Here is a 22,526-nt window from a genome sequence, read left to right on the forward strand (position 1 = left end):
CGTGGGCGAATTTTACCTTCAACATACAAAACGTTGAAGACAGTGGTTTTCAGACATTTGCAAGTTTTCCATCCGCTTCCTGATGCTTGCAGTAAACTACTTTACTGAGAGGCCATACAGTAAATTTATCGTATATGTACTTGTAACTAGCGAGTTTAGCAATGGTTCGCAATTGCTAAATATGTGTGGGAATTACGTACCTGTGCAAAATTTCTTGCCCCCTCTCTCTGCCCAACAACTCACCCCCTCCCGCCACTCTGCACATCCCCTCCAGCCGCTATCCCTCTGTGCATAACCTTCTCCCCCCTTTTCTCTGTCTGTGTCCTCCACCTCCTCCTTCTCCCTCTCTACGTCCATTTCCGTCTTAATTTTCAGTAGCTCCGTACATCTCCTCATACTCCCATCTCTCCGTGCATAACATCTCCCCCTCCCCCTCTCTTTCTGTCCACCTAGTCCTCCCCCCTCCCTACGTCCATTTCCGTCTGAATGTTTAGTAGAATATCATGTCAAAATTGATAGAATCTTAGACTATCGTTTGAAGTCAAATACTTTTCGACATTTGAGGTGATTGAACTTCATCTTTATATACTCCAAAAATATATAGGGTGAAAAGTATTTAAACCGACAAACTCTGGGAGGTTGTAGGGGACATCAAAACAAATATTTTTCCATAATGTCATTTTTTCCTATGAGGATTATTTAAACCGGTGGAGGCCGAATTACGCTCTTCAGTTGTTAGAGGCCGTATTACGATCTTCAGTTGTTAGAGGGCGTATTACGCTCTTCAGTTGTAGGCAACTACTGTCCACTCGTGTAGTAGCGCATTGTCTCTGTTTACTAATGGAGTCATACACCTGGAGTGAGTACACTGATATGGTTGGTGCGTACTACGTAGCGCACCACAGCGGACGAGCTGCACAGCGGGTTTATCAACAACAATATCCTAATCGCCGTATCCCGCATCATACGACCTTTGCTGCTGTGTACCAAAGTCTGCGTGAGACCGGGTCATTTAGCAGATTACCTGGACAGGGACGCCGTCGCACGGTACGAACGCTGCAATTTGAGGAAGCTGTCTTGCAGCATGGGGAGCGAGATCCTTCAATCAGCACTTGTGCAATTGCACATAACATGGGGACGAATCAGACGAATGTAAGAACAGTCCTTCGAGAGCAATTGTTACGTCCATTTCACATACAGCGTGTCCACAACCTGTAACCAGTTGATTGTCCACCCAGAGCACAGTTTCCGCAATGGTACCTGGAACAGTGTGAAATGCATCCTACATTTCCATCTTCTGTGTTGCTTACCGATGAAGCAACGTTCGGGCGTGATGGAGTATTCGACATAACAATTCGCATGTTTGGAGTGAGGATAACCCACATTCCACAGTTACTAGCGCTCATCAAGTGCGGTTCTTCGTTAATGTGTGGGTCGGTGTTGTTGGGGACTACCTAGGCCATTAAATGGCAGGCACTATTACATTTTTCTCGCCAGAGCATTGCCAAAATTGCTGGAAGACGTCGCGCTCCCTACAAGACAACGCATGTGGTTCCCACATGACGGGGCGCCAGCACATTTCAGTCGTCGTGTGCGTCGATCCCTGGACCGACGGTTCCCAGGAACGAGGATTGGCAGGGGTGGTCCTGTACCATGGCCTGCTCGATCCCCGGATATGTCCCGTCTGGAATTTTTTGTGTGGAGAGAGATGCTCAACCTTGTTTACGCAACCCCTGTTTCATCAGAAGAGGATCTGCTTTCAGCAGCAGGAACAATTCAGGATACTGCTGGAGTTTTTTCCCTGTCAGACAGAACATGATCCGACGGTGTAACTTTTGTTTACGTGTCAATGGAGGCATTTTTGAAAATTTTGTGTAATTGAAATTGGGTTGTGCTAAATTGTTCTTTCTTGCTCATAAAAAAAAGTGTTTGTTGGTTTAATTAATTTGCTGCCAGAGAAATCTTCCTCTACCGGTTTAAATACTCCTTAAAGGAAAGAATGACATTAGGGAAAAATATTTGTTTTGATGTCCCCTACAGCCTCCTAGAGTTTGTCGGTTTATATACTTTTCACCCTGTATAGCGTATATCTTTCCGAACGTTCATTAGAGTAGCGCGTATAAATTGGTAGTTAATAGGCCAAGAAACCCCCCCCCCCCCATGAACCATGGACCTTGCCGTTGGTGGGGAGGCTTGCGTGCCTCAGCGATACAGATGGCCGTACCGTAGGCTCAACCACAACGGAGGGGTATCTGTTGAGAGGCCAGACAAACGTGTGGTTCCTGAAGAGGGGCAGCAGCCTTTTCAGTAGTTGCAGGGGCAACAGTCTGGATGATTGACTGATCTGGCCTTGTAACATTAACCAAAACGGCCTTGCTGTGCTGGTTCTGCGAACGACTGAAATCAAGGGGAAACTACAGCCGTAATTTTTCCCGAGGACATGCAGCTTTACTGTATAATTAAATGATGATGGCGTCCTCTTGGGTAAAATATTACGGAGGTAAAATAGTCCCCCATTCGGATCTCCGGGCGGGGACTACTCAAGAGGACGTCGTTATCAGGAGAAAGAAAACTGGCGTTCTACGGATCGGAGCGTGGAATGTCAGATCCCGTAATCGGGCAGGTAGTTTAGAAAATTTAAAAAGGGAAATGGATAGGTTAAAGTTTGATATAGTGGGAATTAGTGAAGTTCGGTGGCAGGAGGAACAAGACTTTTGGTCAGGTGATTACAGGTTTATAAATACAAAATCAAATAGGGGTAATGCAGGAGTAGGTTTAATAATGAATAAAAAAATAGGAGTGCGGGTAAGCTACTACAAACAGCATAGTGAACGCATTATTGTGGCCAGATAGACACAAAGCCCATGCCTACTACAGTAGTACAAGTTTATATGCCAACTAGCTCTGCAGATGATGAAGAAATTGATGAAATGTATGACGAGATAAAAGAAATTATTCAGGTAGTGAAGGGAGACGAAAATTTAATAGTCATGGGTGACTGTAATTCGTCAGTAGGAAAAGGGAGAGAAGGAAACATAGTAGGTGAATATGGATTGGGGGGAAGAAATGAAAGAGGAAGCCGCCTTGTAGAATTTTGCACAGAGCATAACTTAATCATAGCTAACACTTGGTTCAAGAATCGTAAAAGAAGGTTGTATACCTGGAAGAATCCTGGAGATACTAAAAGGTATCAGATAGATTATATAATGGTAAGACAGAGATTTAGGAACCAGGTTTTAAATTGTAAGACATTTCCAGGGGCAGATGTGGATTCTGACCACAATCTATTGGTTATGAACTGCAGATTGAAACTGAGGATACTGCAAAAAGGTGGGAATTTAAGGAGATGGGACCTGGATAAACTGAAAGAACCAGAGGTTGTAGAGAGTTTGAGGGAGAGCATAAGGGAACAATTGACAGGAATGGGGGAAAGAAATACAGTAGAAGAAGAATGGGTAGCTCTGAGGGATGAAGTAGTGAAGGCAGCAGACGATCAAGTAGGTAAAAAGACGAGAGCTAATAGAAATCCTTGGGTAACAGAAGAAATATTGAATTTAATTGATGAAAGGAGGAAATATAAAAATGCAGTAAATAAAGCAGGCAAAAAGGAATACAAACGTCTCAAAAATGAAATCGACAGGAAGTGCAAAATGGCTAAGCAGGGATGGCTAGAGGACAAATGTAAGGATGTAGAGGCTTGTCTCGCTGGAGGTAAGATAGATACTGCCTACAGGAAAATTAAAGAGACCTTTGGAGAGAAGAGAACCACTTGTATGAATATCAAGAGCTCAGATGGCAACCCAGTTCTAACCAAAGAAGGGAAGGCAGAAAGGTGGAAGGAGTATATAGAGGGTTTATACAAGGGCGATGTACTTGAGGACTATATTATCGAAATGGAAGAGGATGTAGATGAAGACGAAATGGGAGATGAGATACTGCGTGAAGAATTTGACAGAGCACTGAAAGACCTGAGTCGAAACAAGGCCCCGGGAATAGACAACATTCCATTAGAACTACTGATGGCCTTGGGAGAGCCAGTCATGACAAAACTCTACCATCTGGTGAGCAAGATGTATGAGACAGGCGAAATACCCTCAGACTTCAAGAAGAATATAATAATTCCAATCCCAAAGAAAGCAGGTGTTGACAGATGTGAAAATTACCGAACTATCAGTTTAATAAGTCACAGCTGCAAAATACTAACGCGAATTCTTTACAGACGAATGGAAAAACTGGTAGAAGCGGACCTCGGGGAAGATCAGTTTGGATTCCGTAGAAATGTTGGAACACGTGAGGCAATACTAAACTTACGACTTATCTTAGAAGAAAGATTAAGAAAAGGCAAACCTACGTTTCTAGCATTTGTAGACTTAGAGAAAGCTTTTGACAATGTTAACTGGAATACTCTCTTTCATATTCTGAAGGTGGCAGGGGTAAAATACAGGGAGCGAAAGGCTACTTACAATTTATACAGAAACCAGATGGCAGTTATAAGAGTCGAGGGGCATGAAAGGGAAGCAGTGGTTGGGAAAGGAGTGAGACAGGGTTGTAGCCTGTCCCCGATGTTATTTAATCTGTATATTGAGCAAGCAGTAAAGGAAACAAAAGAAAAATTCGGAGTAGGTATTAAAATTCATGGAGAAGAAGTAAAAACTTTGAGGTTCGCCGATGACATTGTAATTCTGTCAGAGACAGCAAAGGACTTGGAAGAGCAGTTGAATGGAATGGACAGTGTCTTGAAAGGAGGATATAAGATGAACATCAACAAAAGCAAAACAAGGATAATGAAATGTAGTCAAATTAAGTCGGGTGATGCTGAGGGAATTAAATTAGGAAATGAGACACTTAAAGTAGTAAAGGAATTTTGCTATTTAGGGCGTAAAATAACTGATGATGGTCGAAGTAGAGAGGATATAAAATGTAGACTGGCAATGGCAAGGAAATCGTTTCTGAAGAAGAGAAATTTGTTAACATCGAGTATAGATTTAAGTGTCAGGAAGTCGTTTCTGAAAATATTTATATGGAGTATAGCCATGTATGGAAGTGAAACATGGACGATAACTAGTTTGGACAAGAAGAGAATAGAAGCTTTAGAAATGTGGTGCTACAGAAGAATGCTGAAGATAAGGTGGGTAGATCACGTAACTAATGAGGAGGTATTGAATAGGATTGGTGAGAAGAGACGTTTGTGGCACAACTTGACTAGAAGAAGGGATCGGTTGGTAGGACATGTTTTGAGGCATCAAGGGATCACCAATTTAGCATTGGAGGGCAGCGTGGAGGGTAAAAATCGTAGAGGGAGACCAAGAGATGACTACACTAAGCAGATTCAGAAGGATGTAGGTTGCAGTAGGTACTGGGAGATGAAGAAGCTTGCGCAGGACAGAGTAGCATGGAGAGCTGCATCAAACCAGTCTCAGAACTGAAGACCACAACAACAAGGCCAAGAACTATTCGAGAGTTTCCCCTTTGTGCACAGAAGAGCCAAAGCAACACGTATAAGCATGCATATTCGAACAGAATGCAATCAGGCAGAATACGGCGCTGCGATCGGCAACGCCTATAAAAGACAATAAGTGTCTGGAGCAGTTGTTAGATCGGTTACTGCTGCTACTTTGGCAGGTTATCAAGATTTAAGAGAGTTTTAACGTGGTGTTACAGTCGGCGCACTAGCTATGGGACACAGCATCTCCGAGGTGGCTATGAAGTGGGGATTTTCCCGTTCGTTCATTTCACGAGTGTACCGTGAATGTCAGGAATCTTTGTAAAACATCAAATTTCCCACGTTGCAGCGGCCGGAAAAAGATCTTGCAAGAACAGGACCAACGACGACTGAAGAAAATCGTTCAATGTGACAGAAGTGCACACTTCCGCAAATTGCTGCAGATTTCAGCGCTGGGTCATCAACAAGTGTCAGCGTGAGAACCATTCAACGAAACATCATCGACATGGGCTTTCGGAGCAGAAAGCCCACTAGTATAAGCTTTACGCCGAGCCTGGGTCCATCAACGCCGACACTGGAACACTGATGACTGGAAACATATCGCCTGGTCCTACGAGTCTCGTTTCAAATTGTATCGAGCAGATGGACGTATACGGGCATGGGTAGAACCTAATAAATCCATAGACCCTGCATGTCAGAATGGGACTGTTGAAGCTGGTGAAGGATCCGTAGTGGTGTGGCGCGTGTTCAGTGGCAGTGATATGGGACCCCTGATACGTCGAGACACCACTCTGATAGGTGACACGCACGAAAACATCCTGTCTAATCACCTGCATCCATTCATGTTCATTGTGCATTCCGACAAACTTGGTCAATTCCAGCAGTACATTGTTACACCCGATATGTCCTCAATTTCTACAGAGTGGCTCCAAGAACAGTCTACTTACTTTTGCTGGTGTCCAAACTCCCTAGACATGAACATTATTGAGCGTATCTGGGATGCCTTCAACGTGCCGTTCAGAAGAGATCTCCGCTCTCGTACACTTACGGATTTATGGTCAGCTCTGCAGGATTCGTGGTGTCAGTTCCCTCCAGCACTACTTCAGACATTAGTCGAGTCGATGCCACGTCGTTTTGCGTGCTCGTGAGGGCCCTACGCAATATTAGGCAGCCGCGCAGAGTGGCTGCGAGGTTTGAGGCGCCATATCACGGATTGCGCGGCTGCTCCCGCCGGAGGTTCGAGTCCTCCCTCAGGGATGGGTGTGTGTGTGTATTTTGTTGTTAGCATAAGTTAGTTTAAATTAGTTTAAGTACTGTGTAAGTCTATGGACCGATGATCTCAGCAGTTTGGTCCCTTAGGAATTCACATTTGATATTAGGTACGTGTACCAGTTTCTTCGGCTGTTCAGTGTATATTAAATATGTATTTATATTTTATATGCATAACAGTCAAACTGATTTTTTTTATTATGAAAACATGTGACAGCAGAACTGTCGAACTGAATGCCAGTTCCGTTAATTTTCTTATTCATTAAAAAAAATTGTCAAACTGTTGTCAAGTGACGATTTTCTGCAACTGATTTTAAGTTCCGACTTCGCCGGTGGATTGTTCCAAAAAATTTATTTCATACAAACGTTGTACTGACAGTTATGAACGCAACGAAGACAAAAATCAACCAAATATATCGAGCTTTTTTTAACTGATCATGTTTCATTCATGCGGAAACTTTTCCTTTTAATTTTCCAAAAATTTTGTTTCTTAGAAATTTATCCCTGACAATAACGAACATAGCAATAAAAATCAAACAAATCAGCCAAGCTGTTTTCCAGTTATGATCATTCATATATGTGCCGACTGACTTTTATTTATAAATCTCATGCACGGAAACATTGTTTACGAACAAGTTCTAACAGTTACGTATACAGAAATCACATTTAACTCGAAACTCCAACTAACTCTTTCTCCAGAAGCAAAACAAGAAAATATATCAAGCAATGTTTGGCTAACAAGGGCACATTAACCAGCATGATTGCCTTCCTGTAACTTCGTTCATTAAGAAGATTTCAAAAGCAGTACGTCTTTTTTCAGAATAAGAATTTATATTTTTTATTTGGTAAACAGCTTCGCCCCCCGGAGACGTGTTCGAAAACATGTCACAGTTACCATTCATGTAAACATGACGTTACTAAAATAAATAATACAACATTCATTTTATAGAGTCATCTGCACTAGCATACATTGCATGAATCAGGGGTGACGTAACTCATCTACTCTCTGCAGCTGACAGTAAACAAATGGAAGCACAAGGTAAAACGCAAACCTATCATCCACTCACGAAGAGAAGGTCAAAATGCAACTCGTCTGCTGAGAATGTAAATTAGCAGAACAGTAATTGAATCAATTATTTTCGTATTTATAATACCGATATATGTAGTACAGAACTGTAATACTTCTACACGATGCGTTGTATACAGTAAAAGCAACGGCCATTTTTGCACCTCCACATAAAACACTCCTGGGGCTTATTCCGGAAACAAAGCAGATCAGTCCACTGTTCCTCCACGACCTATTAGTATGACAGTATAATTTCAGTTCAGAACACAACGTTCACGCAAGGCATTATGTGCTGCACATCCATCGCGACGCTTCATCCAGAAACCTGGAAAAATTCGCCCTAAAACTTGACATGTACAGTTTGGCGGAGGCAGCAGGGGTCATCAGCCTTCTAACTGGTTTGATGCGGACCGCCATGATTTTCTCTCTTGTGCCTAACTCTTCGTCTCAGAGTATGTCCTCAGTCAGCTGGATGATGTATTCCAATTTCAAACTTTCCCTATGGTTATTGCCCTCTACAGCTTCCTCTAAAATCATTGTTATCCACTGTTGCCTTAACACATGTCCCTTCATTTTGTCCCTTCCTCTTGTAACTGCTTTCAGTATGTTCCTCTCTTTACCGTCGGTTGCTTCGGAACTCCTCATTCCCTATCGTATCGGACCATCCAGTTTTCAACATCATTATGTAGAAGCAAATCTCAAACGTTTCTATTCTCTTCCCTACTGATTATCTCAAATTCCTTGCTTCACTACCATTCAATGCTGTGCTCCAAATGTACATTCTAGACATGTCTTCCTCTAATTGAGGCCGATGTTTGATACTAGCAGACTTTTCTTGGCCAGTTATCCACCCTTTCCATGTGCTAACGTGCATTTCATGTTCTCTTTGTTTCATCGTTCATGTGTTGTTTTGCTTCCAAGGTAGCAGAATTCCTTCACATCATCTATTTCATAGTCCCAAATTTCGCTCGTACAGCTTATTGCTCTTATGATTTCCGCTACTCCTCATTACTTTTGTCTTTGTTCGGTTTACTCTCAATCAATGTTCTGTACTGATTAGACTTTTTATTCTGTTCAACATGTCCTGTAATTCTCCTCCACTGTCAATGAGGACAGCAGTGTCATTAGAGCGTGTTATCATTATTATCTTTTGGCCTCGAATTTTAATCCCACTTTCGAAAAATTCATTTGTTTCCGTCATTGCCCCTCGGCTTCAGAGGGTGTGAATGCCTTACACCCTTGTTATCCGAGCACTTTCTTCTTGGTCTTCCGTTCTTGTTGTTCCCTCTCGATCCTTGTACGTATAGCTTGTTACTTTTCAGATGTTTATCTTAGACATCAGACATCTTGCACCATTCTACATTTCCTGAACGCCTTTTGCAGGTCGGACAGTTATGAATCTGTCATGACTTTTCGTAGGTCTTGCTGCCACTGTCAGTCGCAACCTCAGAACTGTCTCTCTGGTTTTCTTACCTTTTCCTGAAAGCAACGGATTGTATTCTAAATAATCTTCATTCTTCTTTTCTATTATTCTGTCTTCATTCCAGTTAGCGGGTAGGGTACATGTTCCGTTGGGCTGATTATGCTATAGTTCTCGCACTTGTCTGGCCTTGCTGTCTTCGGGATTTTGTGGGTGTTAAACTCATGATCAGACAAAAGTGGAACACCTTGAACGACGGAAGACAGAATGTTCGTATTTACAGGACATATACATTAGCATATTCTGCAGAAATAATTAACATTTGAACCATGTCGGCCTGCTGGTTCAAGGTCAAAATCGATATCGTGGTGCAATACCACCTACCGGTTAAATGTGCCTGCAACTCTCATTGTCGCTATAAACCGAAGGTAAAGCATAAGTCTGACTTGAGCAGACGTGCAGGATACTTCGCAGACGTATGTGCGAACCGCACCATTAGACCATTGAGTTACTGGCAAGAGAATTTGATGCATTCATCTGGAAAATTGATGCTCGCGTAGGACGAATTGTTTTGGCAGCGCAACGTGTGTGGGCAGAATGGTTCACAGAAGGCCGTAGAACACGACAAGATAGGTTAGGCCACCTCCGGTGAAGATCGACACCTCATCCAAATTACACTGTAGGGACGATCTGCGTCCTCTGAAGCAACAGTGGAACTGTGTAACACACCGTAAACTACCAGAGGTGATAGTCCGTCGCCGCTCATTATGGCATGGGTTACCTACGTTGTCCACTTCTCCGCTTACATTTGACGAATGTGCAAAAACATACTAGTTGGCAATCGCGTATCGAACGACGTCATTAGGGACAGGAATGGGATCAGATAGCGTTTTCGGACGAATCCAGGTCCTGTTTCTTTGAAAATGATGGTCGCACTTTGGTCTGCCGTAGACAGCGGGGGGGGGGGGGGGGGGGGGCATCACAGTGACTATATTCGCACAGGATATGAGGGGGGGGGGGGCGGCATCACAGTGACTATATTCGCACAGGATATGCAGCGCCAACTCAAGGCCTTATGGTATGAGGTGCAATTGGGTACAACCACAAATCACAGTTGGTGCGTGTCCACGGTACTGTGACCAGTGTGACCTACGTGAATGACATTCTGCACCACATAGCCATACCCTTTCTGCACAACACCCCAGACACCATTTTTCAGCAAGACAATGCACGACCACATGTTGCTGCATGATCACATGCGTTCTTGGTGTCACAGGATGCCAACCGTTTACTGTGGCCCGTCAGATCACCAGACGTGTCGTCAATCGAAAATGTGTGGGAAATGGTGAAACCGCGGGTGCAGCGCTGTGAAATGAAAATGGCTCTTAGCCCTATGGGACTTAACATCTATGGTCATCAGTCTCCTAGAACTTAGAACTACTTAAACCTAACTAACCTAAGGACATCACACAACACCCAGTCATCACGAGGCTGCAGCGCTGTGACCCAGTGTAAACTACGACAGATGAACTTCGGAACCAGGTGAATGCAGCACCGATGTCTGTACCACAGGCCTCCATTCGCGCCTTTCACGCATGGAACAACTTATCATGGTACCCTGTGACTACTAGGTAACAAGACGCATGCTGAACCGAGGTGACTGAAATACTTATCATTTCTGCAGAACGTACTAATGTGCATATCCTGCGAATATGAACGTCCTATCTCTAGTGGTCCAAGGTGTTCTGTTTTTTCTGAACATGAATGTATTTCTCCTAAAGACTGATGATGTATTTCCAGACTCACAGACTCTGCACACTAAATTTAATAGCTGTTTAGCTGTCACTTCCCTGAATGGTTCAAGAAATTCCGAAGGAGTGTAATTTATCGCTTCTGCGTTTCTTGATCGCATTTCTTCTAAAGCTTTATCAAATTTTGGTCCCAGTACAGTGTCTCCTTTGTTTTCGATATCGACTCCCATTGCTTCTTCAATCATGTCATGAGACAGATCCCCGCTACCCCCGTCGTAGAGGCCTTAAGTGTCCTCTTTCCATGTAACCGCTCTCTCCTTTACGCTGAACATTGGTATTCCCGCTGCACTCTTTATTTTAACGAAGGCTGTTTTCACTTTTCTACACTCCTGGAAATTGAAATAAGAACACCGTGAATTCATTGTCCCAGGAAGGGGAAACTTTATTGACACATTCCTGGGGTCAGATACATCACATGATCACACTGACAGAACCACAGGCACATAGACACAGGCAACAGAGCATGCACAATGTCGGCACTAGTACAGTGTATATCCACCTTTCGCAGCAATGCAGGCTGCTATTCTCCCATGGAGACGATCGTAGAGATGCTGGATGTAGTCCGGTGGAACGGCTTGCCATGCCATTTCCACCTGGCGCCTCAGTTGGACCAGCGTTCGTGCTGGACGTGCAGACCGCGTGAGACGACGCTTCATCCAGTCCCAAACATGCTCAATGGGGGACAGATCCGGAGATCTTGCTGGCCAGGGTAGTTGACTTACACCTTCTAGAGCACGTTGGGTGGCACGGGATACATGCGGACGTGCAATGTCCTGTTTTAACAGCAAGTTCCCTTGCCGGTCTAGGAATCGTAGAACGATGGGTTCGATGACGGTTTGGATGTACCGTGCACTATTCAGTGTCCCCTCGACGATCACCAGTGGTGTACGGCCAGTGTAGGAGATCGCTCCCCACACCATGATGCCGGGTGTTGGCCCTGTGTGCCTCGGTCGTATGCAGTCCTGATTGTGGCGCTCACCTGCACGGCGCCAAACACGCATACGACCATCATTGGCACCAAGGCAGAAGCGACTCTCATCGCTGAACACGACACGTCTCCATTCGTCCCTCCATTCACGCCTGTCGCGACACCACTGGAGGCGGGCTGCACGATGTTGGGGCGTGAGCGGAGGACGGCCTAACGGTGTGCGGGACCGTAGCCCAGCTTCATGGAGACGGTTGCGAATGGTCCTCGCCGATACCCCAGGAGCAACAGTGTCCCTAATTTGCTGGGAAGTGGCGGTGCGGTCCCCTACGGCACTGCGTAGGATCCTACGGTCTTGGCGTGCATCCGTGCGTCGCTGCGGTCCGGTCCCAGGTCGACGGGCACGTGCACCTTCCGCCGACCACTGGCGACAACATCGATGTACTGTGGAGACCTCTCGCCCCACGTGTTGAGCAATTCGGCGGTACGTCCACCCGGCCTCCCGCATGCCCACTATACGCCCTCGCTCAAAGTCCGTCAACTGCACATACGGTTCACGTCCACGCTGTCGCGGCATGCTACCAGTGTTAAAGACTGCGATGGAGCTCCGTATGCCACGGCGAACTGGCTGACACTGACGGCGGCGGTGCACAAATGCTGCGCAGCTAGCGCCATTCGACGGCCAACACCGCGGTTCCTGGTGTGTCCGCTGTGCCATGCGTGTGATCATTGCTTGTACAGCCCTCTCGCAGTGTCCGGAGCAAGTATGGTGGGTCTGACACACCGGTGTCAATGTGTTCTTTTTTCCATTTCCAGGAGTTTATATGCTGGATCATCCTTCCGCAACTCATTTCTTTTTCAATTTATTCTTCTTTTTCCAAACACCCATTTCAGTTTAGAATCCCCGAGTTTCCCATTTATTTCATTCCTAACTGACTCATAATTTTCTATTCTTGAATGTTCCTGAACGTTTTTGTACTTCTTTCATCAATCAACTAAATTATTTCTACTGTTAATAAAGGTTTCTTCGGAGTTACATTCCTTGTCCCTATGCTTTTCTCTCCAACTTCTGTAATGTGCTTTTTAGAGATGCCCATTCCTCTTCAACTAAACTGCCTACTGAGATATTGGTTTTTGTAGTAACTATAACCTCAGAGAATTCCAAGCACATCTAATCATTCAGTATCCCACTTCTTTGCGAACTGTTTCTTCTGCACTAGTCTCTTAAAGTTTAGGCTACTCTTCACCAATACTAAATTGTTATCCCAGTTTGTAATCGCTCCTCTGTACATCTCACAATCCAGTTTCTGATTTATCTCTGTCTGTTTATGATGTAATCCAAATGGAAACTTCTTGTACCTCCAGGCTTCTTTTAAATATACCTCCTCCTCTTCTGATTGTTTAACACTGTACTTGTTATTACTAACAAATTCAATTTTTTTCAGATTACGGAGGCCTTATTCTCCAGTAACCATCTTTTTTTACTCCTTCCCCTACAACTGCGTTCTCCTTCAAACTAATGCATTACCCGTTCCCACTCTCCGGCTTGTTTTCCTATTCAAAGCGATTTCTGTTCCCACTGTACCACTTTATGCTACTGCTGACGTTACTCTGTATTCATCTGATGAGGAATCCTTAAATTCTTTCCATATCACTTCACTGACTACTATCCAAAGCGATTTCTACTCCCACTACACGAGTTTCTGCAGTTGTTGATAGTATTCTACATTCGTCTGATGAGGAATCTTTATGTTCTTTCCATTTCGCTTCACTGACCCCCACTATATCTTGACTCTTTGCATTTTTTTTCCTGATATTCAAGCTTCCGCATAACATTCTGACTAATAAATCCAGTGCTCGGACTCGCAGTATGTTATACTGTCAGTCTTTTTCTCATGGTTACCTCCACGTTGACAGCCTCTCTCGGTGACTCGGTAATCCGTATTCCGTAATCTTTTGCCAATGGAGAGAGAATCATGACACAGCTTCGAATACAGGCTACATTTCTTGTTAATGTACCATTTGCGTCCGTAATGCAGTGGTTTCATGTCGTTCATCATTGATGATTATTTCACATTTCAATGTAGGCTTTCATCGTAACAGGCAAAAGATGCCCTAAAAATCTGTCCGTTGTTCGCCCTCTGTGCCATGGAGTTGGCAGAAAGGAATTGACGTTTTATATTGGAAGTCCTAGGAGGCCGTTCGTTATGATTTTTATTTAAAATCCAAGCAGTAACTGGATTTGAACCCGGGTTCTAGGACGTTTTGACTCCTAGTCATAGATTGCGTCTTTTATCAGTTGTTAACTCTGTATTGACGCTCATGTTCTAGTACTCTAAGTCGTTGTGGGTTATCACTGTTGTGTCTGCCTCCTCTTTTCTCTCCAACGTCTGTGACTGCACCTTTTGGAGATGTCCACTACTCTTCAACTAAACTGCCTACTGAGGTATTCATTTTTGTAGTACCTGTAACCTATGAGAATTTCAAGCACATCTATTCGTACCACTTCTTTGTGGACAGATTCTTCCGGACTAGTCTCTTAAACTTTAGGCTACTCTTCATTAATAACAGATCGTGATCCCAGCCTGTAATTACTCCTGTAAACACCTTACAGTCCAATGTCTGATTTCGGAATCTCTAAGTGGTGATTACGTAATGCAGCTGGAACCTTCTTGTACTTCCAGGCCTTTTGATAATGTATCTCCTCTTCTGATTTTTGAATGACGTATTTGTTATTGCTAAGAAAATAATTTGTTATTCCTTCCCCTGCTACAGCGTTCTCCTTGAAGATGCTGTGCGGCTGATCCCGGTGGAGGTTCGAGTCCTCTCTCGGGCATGGGTGTGTGTGTTTGTCCTTAGGATAGTTTAGGTTAAGTAGTGTGTAAGCTTAGGGACTGATGACCTTAGCAGTTAAGTCCCAAAAGATTTCACACACATTTTCCTTGAAGATGCTGCATTGCCCGTTCTCACTCTATGGCTTACGTTTGTATTCAAAGCGATTTCTATTCCCGCTGTGCCATTTTCTGCTGCTGTTGATATTACTCTATATTTGTTTGATGAGAACTCTCTATCTTCTTTCCATTTCAGTTCACTGACCCCCACTATATCTTGACTCTTTGCAGTTCTCTTCCCGTATGTTCTAATATCCCTATCACGTTGAAACTGCTAACATCCCGAGTTCTGACTCGCAGTAAGTTATCCTTTCAGTCTTTTTCTCATGATTACCTCCGCTTTGGCAGCGTCTTCCGATGACCGGAAAAACTGATTTATTCGTAATTCTGATAAGGGATTGATCCGTAATCTTTTGCCAATTTAGAGAGAATCATGACACAATTTCGAAAACAGGCTACATTTTTTACAGATACACCATGTCCGTCCTTGATGCAATGATTCCATGTCCTTGATCATTGCTGATTCTTTCACATTCTTGTGAAGTTTTAACATCACAACGGACAAGAGGTGTTGGCAGCCATATTGCCAAAGTCTTTGAAGTTAAAAAGAAGAAGAAGACAAACAAGAAAAAGTCATAGGGTTTCCTGTTCTAGTTCACTATGCGGGTATCTGGGGTAACGTGACTCGTCCACTAGCTGCAGTTGACAGTAAACAGAATAAAGCCCAAGGAAAATGTACAGCAGTCACCCAGTCAAAGATCATTTGAACATTTAGGTGAGTACAATATACACGAACGAAGACAAGATATACGTGATGTAAATCCATGTTTGTCTTCTTCTTCTCAACTTCAAAGACTTAGGCAATATGCCTGCCAACACCTCTTGTCCGTTGTGTTGTTAAAACTTCACAAGAATGTGAAAGAATCAGCAATGATCAAGGACATGGAATCATTGCATCAAGGACAGACATGGTGTATCTGTAAAAAATTTAGCCTGTTTTCGAAATTGTGTCATGATTCTCTCTGAATTGGCAAAAGATTACGGATTAAACCGTTATCAGACTTACGGATAAATCAGTTTGGTGTATGTGAATGTGGTAAAGATGGAGCTGGTAACATGTTAGAATGCAGGCACTTGGTGATGATTTTCATTCAAAACTTAAGCAGTAGCTGGATGTGAAGCCGAGTTCCAGGACGTTTTGCCTCCTAGTCAAAGACTGTACCACCAGACCACAGGTTCAGAGAATGCTTATGTTATCACTTTTAACTCCCCCTGACGGTCACGTTCGTTTACTAAACCATTGTGAGTTGTGGCTGTTATATTTGACCCTCTTTTTATTCAGAAGGAAAATTCATGTGGAAAAAGAACATTGGATAATAGGATGTGTCAGGGAGAATTTGCTGCTATGCCCATTAATGAGACTGTACGCAATTACGAAAATAATTCACACGCATTTATTGGTGTATGTGAACGTGGTGAGGATGGAGCTGGTAACGTGTTAGAATACATTGTGCACTGGTTTTACAAATGACAGTATCCTTTTGAAACTGTAGCGTGCTAGAGAAGCGAGAACAGTAACTTCGGTGACTTCATCCGTGCGAGTTCTACGATTGCGTTGCCTTCGGTTGAAACTTCCCGTTTCCTTTCCTGAAGTGTCACAAAAGGACGCGAAAACTTCCGTGGGGGACGCGGCTTCTTGTCGGATATTGCTCTCTGTAGATTTCCTCTGCCTCAGTGGCTTTACGCCTGCCTTCTGTCAAAGACATATTTTTAATTGAGGACTACCAATATTGCACACAAATATCATTTAAAAGTATTGCAGCACTGTAATACAAGTAAATTTATTGTAAATAAGAACACAAGACAATAATTACTGTTCGGCTAACACATTCTCCATGGATTTACATTTTTTACAGATACACCATGTCTGTCCTTGATGCAATGATTCCATGTCCTTGATCATTGCTGATTCTTTCACATTCTTGTGAAGTTTAAACAACACAACGGACAAGAGGTGTTGGCAGGCATATTGCCTAAGTCTTTGAAGTTGAGAAGAAGAAGACAAACATGGATTTACATCACGTCCATCTTGCCTTCGTTCGTGTATATTGTACTCACCTAAATGTTCAAATGATCTTTGACTGGGTGACTGCTGTACATTTTCTTCGGGCTTTATTCTGTTTACTGTCAACTGCAGCTAGTGGACGAGTCACGTTACCCCAGATACCCGCATAGTGAACTAGAACAGGAAACCCTATGACGTTTTCTTGTTTGTCTTCTTCTTCTTTTCAACTTCAAAGACTTAAGCAATATGCCTGCCAACACTTCACGTAACTAACTACATCTTTTTCTCGGTCATAGTACATCTGTTCTTCCTGGTGCCTTGTACTCGTTTACAACTGGAATTCAGTTATTTCCTACATTCTTCAATCTTCTCATTTAAATTAGAAATACCCAATTCTGCACGTACAGTATGTGATCAAAAGTATCCGGACCGCTGGCTGAAAATGACTTACAAGTTCGTAGCGTCCTCCATCGGTAACTCTGGAATTCAATATATAGTTGGCCCACCCTTAGCCTTGATGACAGCTTCCACTCTCGCAGGTATACGTTCAATCAGGTGCTGGAACGTTTCTTAGGGAATGACAGCATATTATTCAAAGAGTGCTGCACTGAGGAGAGGTATCGAAGTTGCTCGGTGAGGTCTGGCACTAAGTCGGCGCTCCAAAACATCCCAGAGGTGTTCATTAGGATTCAGGTCACAACTCTGTGCAGGCCAGTCCATTACAGGAATGTTACTGTCGTGTAACCACTCCGTCACAAGCCGTGCATTATGAACAGGTGCTCGATAGTGTTGATGCAATCGCCATCCCCGATTTGTTCTTCAACAATGGGAAGCAAGAAGGTGCTAAAACATCAATGTAGGCCTGTGCTGTGATAGTGCCAAGCAAAACAACAAGCAGTGCAAGCCCCCTCCAAGAAAAACTCAACCACACGATAACACAACCGCCTCCGAATTTTACTGTTGGCACTACACACGCTGGCAGATGACGTTCACCGGGCATTTGCCATACCCACTCCCTGCCATCCACGATCGCCACATTCTTTACTGTGATTCGTCCCTCTACGTAACGTTTTCCACTCTTCAATCGTCCAACGTTTATGCTTCTTACACCAAGTGAGGCGTCGTTTGGCATTTACCGGCGTGATGTGTGGCTTATGAGCAGCCGCTCGACCATGAAATACAAGTTTTCACACCTCCCGCCAACCTGTCATCGCACTTGCAGTGGATCCTGATGCGGCTTGGAATTCATGTGTGACGGTCTCGATAGATGCCTGCCTATTACACACCCCTTCAATTGTCGGCGGTCTCTGTCAGTCAACAGACGAGGTTGGCCTGTACGCTTTTGTGCTATACGTGTCCCTTCACGTTTCCACTTCACTATCACATCGGAAACAGTGGTTCTATGGATGTTTAGGACTGTGAAAATCTCGCGTACAGACGTATGACACGTCACCCAATCACCTGACCACGTTCGAAGTCCGTGAGTTCCGCGTAGCGCAGCATTCTGCTCTCTCACGATGTCTAATGACTACTGAGGTCGCTGATATGGAATAAGTGGCAGCAGGTGGCAGCACAATGCAACTCATACGAAAAAGTGTGCGTTTTGAGGTGTCCGGACACTTTTCATCACACAGTGTACGCTTTTGATTTCTTGTAAAGATGCATGGGGTATGCATTATTGTCCATAGTCAACTTCTAATGACAGTGCAAAAAGCTCTTTTGTACTCAGTAAAACCAATGTGTTTCTAAAACGAATACTCCACGTTTTTCTAATAATCTCTTGATGATAAAAGTATTATATCTGTACTAGCCTCATTTCCTAAGCCCAATTGTCTCTGCTGCCAAACATGCATCTGTTACTAATTTCAAGTGATTGTTTGTTATTTTTGAATAAACTTTATAAACTGTGTTTGTGAGTCTCATACCCCTGTAATTACTACAAGCACTTCTTTATCCCTTTTTAAAAACAGGAGTTATTACGGCTGTTTCCCCTCAAGAATTTTGTAGTTTCTCCAGCATTTATTAAAGATACGTAATAGTCTTATTTCGCAGAACGTCCCTCCATACTTAGTAACTTCATCGTATATGGCATCTGGGCCACAACTCCTACAATTTTTCAAAATTTTCGGAACCTGTCGAACCTCATCAGAGGTTACTGAATCAACTGTCTTGTTATAATAGGGTGTTACGTATTGTGCATTGATTGCAGTAGTTCCACAGTGCCATAATTTATCATATGTCAGTATCCGCTGTATTTCATTAACTACATTGATTCTAGAAGTTCTTTAACGTTCTATAGGCTCTCCATGTATATCATGTTCGATATTTGTAATTAATTTTCTCTAGAGTTTTTATGGATTTTTCTCATAATTATTGCCAAGCATGGTTCCACTTCTCCCTTTCCGTTTCTTGTGTTCTCTTTTGTAGCCATAATTGATGTGCCTTCTGTTTTTCCTTCACAGCCTCTTGAATTCCTTTATTCCATATTTTTACCCTATTCACCATGTTAACTTTTCCTTCTTACTAACTGCTTCAAAAGCTGCTCTTTGTAGACAGTATTTTATATTTCCCCACTCTGCCCCGACATCTGCAGTTGGTATTTTCACTAGGTATTCCTAAAGCCTCTGTTGATAGCGTTTTTAATACTCTCCTTCTGTAATAAATATACTCTGAACACTTCTTCTCAAAAACTAATTTCTATTTAGCAACAATCTTCCGCCTTGCTGTTAAAGTCATTGTTCCAAAGAAAAGAATGTGGTGTGAATATATACCGGTTCCTCTACACCCCCTTAAATCTTGTACTTGAGTCTTCATTTTTAATTTCTCGGTAATATACCGCATCTTTTTATTTAAAAGCTTTTGCAAACACCTATATTAATAAATATCTTTTTTCCTAGCATAGGAATTACGTATTTCCCTTTTAACTGAATCCTCTACATATGATTACACAATTCTCATATTCTGTTGTTCCATTTAAATTACTTTGGTTTTTTTATGAGCAGTAAATTAATTTCATATTTATTTAGTGTCTTATTTAGTTCCCAGACTTTACCCCAGAGCTCTAAGGTTTCTGTCGTTGTTTGGTCTATCATTCCCAGTCGTTTATGCTTTTATTTTCCGCCGAGGTCGTTTGACAAATGCTTCGTCAACCTTCTTCTTGCGGAGAATTCGACTTTGTTTCCTTTTCCCCAGGACATTTTACGAACTTGTCACCAGCCAAGTTTAATGGAGGGGCTGCTACTTCTCAGCCTTTAAACCTGTAGCCTGTTATATTGTCCCTAACTGTTAGATAGTGAAGAGGGCCTCGAAACCCAATACCGTTAGAGTTGAAAAAACAAGAGTTGGCCAGGGGATGCCAATAGGATAGCAAATGGAAGAATCTCAAGTAAGTAGAAGTAATGTCTAACTTAGCTAAAGGCCAATATGCTTGCCGCCCACAATTTTTCCAATAGGATTACACTTTATGGGCATCCCACCAGCTGACCAATCTGACATGTGTGACGCCCCGCTAGGAACATTATTCCCGCTAGTATAGCTCAGCGGATCACTGAGACCCAGAAACTACTCCATCAACGTTAGGGTGGCGCTCCATGGGGAGGTAAGTCATTTTTGTGTTACGTTTTTATAAATGTCATGTGTACATGAATGACTGAATGTGATACCATTTCGAACAGTCCTTGAGGAGAAGAAGTAGATTACCAAACAAAAAATATTGCTGTTTAAAAAAGATATGCTACTTTTCATATCGTACAACATTAACTTGATATGTTTTTTATTTTGATTTTGGACGATAAGTTATTTGGTGTGGTTAACATAAATGGACGCGCTGTATATGTCACCAAATTTTGCGAATATTTCTCAAATCTTACGTGAACCTGCAGTACCTTCATGACACATTTCTTCTGTTACAAAGCTACTTAAGCTACCTACCAGGACCTAAGTATGTGATGTCTCTTGGTTGAAATATCTCCTACCCAGTTCATTTAGCTTAAGATGCAGAGAGAAGTATACTAAATAAGATTTCGAAGGCCTACGTATCCACCCATTTGACAGTTACCTGCTAAATTACCTGCAATTACATTGTATTCAGTGTGCTGAACGTATTCCATTTCCCAATTTCTACCCTATAGAGCTCTATAAGTACTGTCCGAATTTATTCCCCAGTATCTTAACACTAAAAGGTATCAGATAGTTTATATAATGGTAAGACAGAGATTTAGGAACCAGGTTTTAAATTTTAAGACATTTCCAGGGGCAGATGTGGACTCTGACCACAATCTATTGGTTATGAACTGTAGAGTGACACTGACGAAACTGCAAAAAGGTGGGAATTTAAGAAGATGGGACCTGGATAAACTGACAGAACCAGAGGTTGTACAGAGTTTCAGGGAGAGCATAAGGGAACAATTGCCAGGGATGTGGGAAAGAAATACAGAAGAATGGGTAGGTTTGAGGGATGAAATAGTGAAGGCAGCAGATGATCAAATAGGTACAAAGAGAAGGGCTAGTAGAAACCCTTGGGTAACAGAAGAAATATTGAATTTAATTGATGAAAGGAGAAAATATAAAAATGCAATAAATAAAGCAGGCGAAAAGGAATACAAACGTCTCAAAAATGATATCGACAGGAAGGGCAAAATGGCTAAGCAGGGATGGCTAGAGGACAAATGTAAGGATGTAGAGGCTTGTCTCGCTAGGGGTAAGACAGACACTGCCTACAGGAAAATTAAAGAGACCTTTGGAGAAAGGAGAACCACTTGCATGAATATCAAGAGCTTTGATGGAAACCCAGTTCTAAGCAAAGAAGGAAAAACAGAAAGGTGGAAGGAGTATATAGAGGGTCTATACAAGGGCGATGTATTTGAGGACAGTATTATGGAAATGGGAGAGGATGTAGATGAAGATGAAATGGGAGATACGATACTGCGTGAAGAGTTTGACAGAGCAGCGAAAGACCTAAGTCGAAACAAGGGCCCTGGAGTAGACAACATTCCATTAGAACTACTGACAGCCTTGGGAGAGCCAGTCCTGACAAAACTCTACCATCTGGTGAGCAAGATGTATGAGACAGGCGAAATACCCGCAGACTCCAAGAAGAATATAATAACTCTAATCCCAAAAAAGCAAGTGTTGACATATGTGAAAATTACCGATCTATCAGTTTAATAAGTCACAGCTGCAAAATACTAACGCTAATTCTTTACAGACGATTGGAAAATCTGGTAGAAGCCGACCTCGGGGAAGATCAGTTTGGATTCCGTAGATATGTTGGAACACGTGAGGCAGTACTGACCCTACGACTTATCTTAGAAGAAAGATTAAGGAAAGGCAAACCTACGTTTCTAGCATTTGTAGACTTAGAGAAAGGTTTAGACAATGTTGATTGGAATATTCTCTTTCAAATTCTTAAGATGGCAGGGGTAAAATACAGGGAGCGAAAGGCTATTTACAATTTGTACAAAAAGCAGATGGCAGTTGTAAGGGTTCGAGGGGTATGAAAGGGAAGCAGTGGTTGGGAAGGGAGTGACACAGGGTTGTAGCCTATCCGCGATGTTACTCAATCTGTATAATGAGCAAGCAATAAATGAAACAACAGAAAAGTTCGGAGTAGGTATTAAAATCTGTGGAGAAGAGAT

The sequence above is a fragment of the Schistocerca americana genome, chromosome 2 (assembly GCF_021461395.2).
Source record: "Schistocerca americana isolate TAMUIC-IGC-003095 chromosome 2, iqSchAmer2.1, whole genome shotgun sequence".
NCBI classification, from domain to species: Eukaryota; Metazoa; Arthropoda; class Insecta; order Orthoptera; family Acrididae; genus Schistocerca; species Schistocerca americana.